At 40.8% G+C, this 2520-nt stretch overlaps 1 long non-coding RNA gene across 1 annotated transcript; it reads left to right on the forward strand.

Annotated features, from left to right (window-relative positions):
- On the forward strand, positions 521-2284 carry LOC8066968. Its single transcript, XR_002455538.1, has 3 exons — positions 521-772; positions 1137-1355; positions 2186-2284. It is a non-coding gene; the product is annotated as an uncharacterized LOC8066968 (long non-coding RNA).

Consider the following 2520-nt stretch of genomic DNA (forward strand, 5'->3'; position numbering starts at 1 on the left):
ATATACAACTATATTAGTTTAATTAATCTATGCCTAAATTATAATGATTAGAATAAATTCAATTAAGATTTAAACGGGCCCTACTTGTAATTAATATTTATAACCTTAACCGAATTCAAATAAAAAAAATAGACAACAAGGATCCTTTTATATTTATATTAGCAAATATTGCAGCAAATATTATAATGAATACGCAAGCAGCATCAATACAATAAACTTTTTATAATCTATGTCTATATTAGTTTGATTTTATTTTTTCCCTCATTTACAAATTTCATCTTAAATCTAAATTCACTTTAATAAATTTCAGAAAAGCTGCAAAGTTTTAAAAAATTAGGGTGCTATACACATCAGACGATCGTATAGGTTCGCCTCTTTCCTCTTCCCTTTGTCGCCGGCGGCGTCTCGTGTTCAGCGCATCCATTCCTTGCAGGCGCTGCGACTTCACTCTGCGTGCCTCCTTGGTATCGGATTCTGAAGCTAGCACTCGCGGCTGCTCCCCTCGGGGCTCCGGCAGACTCTCCTCCATGGTGAAGGATTCTGGTAAGGTCTCAGGCTTGGAACCTTTCGTCGACGTTGACGAGGCAAAGCGATTGGCCAAGGAGGCGGAATGGATGCGGTTTCTGCGGCAGATGGCACGAGAGAAGAAACAAAACGATCGGCAGCGGGTACTGCAAGATACTGTCCTCGACTTCGATCCCAAGCAAGGGGGCTGAGTACTACACCAGATTTACCTTCGCCGACCTCACAAAATTCGATCTTGACGAGGAGTGTAAGTCCAGCCCCATCGGTTCAATTCTGATCAGATCAATTCCCCTGCTCTCTGCCCTGCCCTGACCTTTAATCATATCTACTGCAGTGCCGTCCATGAACAATTACAAAATTTTATCTTGGTTCAGTTGGTTGGTTGTTTCTTCTACCTTAAAATTTGTGCTTTGCTGCTTTTAGATTTTTTGTTTGTTTGTTTGTCTATTTGAGCAGAAGACATCACTGTCCGAGTTTCTGTGTCTTGAATTGGCAGCAAGTGCATGTGTAATTGTGTACTTCACTATTTTAACCTATTCCTCAACTGGTAGTTTGTATCTTATTTGTAGAGAGCCTGTCTTGATCCTTTATTTTATTTTTTCACACCACAGCGCCCCTTGGTCCGATGAGATTTACTGATGCTGTCTACAAAAATAAGGACGACTATGAGCTGTGTGAGGGGATAAACATCTTCTGTCAGAATAACCACCTCGGATGTTGGCTTCCCTATCAATGTGTATGGCACTGTCATTGCCAAAGACAGTCTGGACAAGAGGTGTGTTTATCTCTTCCGCCGGGAGAGAGATCAGTGCCAACTCATCAACTCTGAGGTATGTACACTGGGCACTCGGGCAACACTGTTACTGTAAACGGAGAACTGCTTGTACGTATTAGATGTCAGTTAGACAAGGATTGCAATGTTAAAATTATATGACCTGCAGTTCATTTATATTGATCAACAATGTAACTGTTTGGTTGTCAGTTGGTCAATTTACTATACATGTGCGATTCATCCTCATTTCTTCTTCTGAATTCATTTTTGGTGCTGAAAGTTGGGAATTTACATGATACTGGTGCAAAATCTCAAGAATATTAGACAATCTGTATAGTTTCCAAATGTTACTAAATTGCAGATGTTCAGAATGGAGTGTAAACTTGTGTTGTGTTAGTTTTCAGTTTCAGCCTTTCAGGTTTGTTTGTAGACACAATTAGCATCGCAAGGTCCATGGGCAGGGGTAGAGAGAACTAGGTGATGCAATGCAACATCCTTTTGCCTTATGGGGTTCCGCAAGATGTTTACACACTGATCCTATTCTTGTCCAACAGTAGTGCACTAATGTTTTTAGGGTGTGGTTTGGATATTATATGGAACTGGATAAACCTAAAGTTGAAAATTTTTTGCAATAATTTATGTGAACCTAAGTGTGTATAATATATTAATGAAACTATATCTGGACCCTTTGGTATAATATTTGTTTCCTGTACTGGGGAAATTATTTACACACATTTTATTAATCGACATCATGCTTAATGGTCCCACCATTGTTGCATTTACATATGCTGGTTGGCTGTAATCATTCTATTTTGATTACACTAGTGTATACATAGAAATATTACACAATGTAAACTTTTTCATAGGATGAATCTTTGATCTTGACAGGTCCAAAACGAGGACTCACATTGATAGGTCCGAACTACGTCGAGATTGATTTAAAGTTTATGGATCATCAAGGGTAGGACAAAGAACTCAGTAAAGGAATGTTGTTGTCGAGGATATCGGTAAGGGGTACCCTCAGCGATGCGCATTATGAGATTGCCCGTACGAAGGTTGGGACCCTCAATTCGACGCTTTAATCTTACGTACGCGCCGCCATCGACGGTCGCAGCCTCGAAGACGGAAATAGCGTCGAGCGAATCGGTCAGGGCTCGAGCGACGATTACCGTCGAAGACGGGAGCGAGCTCGAGCGAACCGAGAGACGTCGAGCGTCAGGACA

Source organism: Sorghum bicolor, chromosome 8 (genome assembly GCF_000003195.3).
Source record: "Sorghum bicolor cultivar BTx623 chromosome 8, Sorghum_bicolor_NCBIv3, whole genome shotgun sequence".
In the NCBI taxonomy this organism is placed as follows: Eukaryota; Viridiplantae; Streptophyta; class Magnoliopsida; order Poales; family Poaceae; genus Sorghum; species Sorghum bicolor.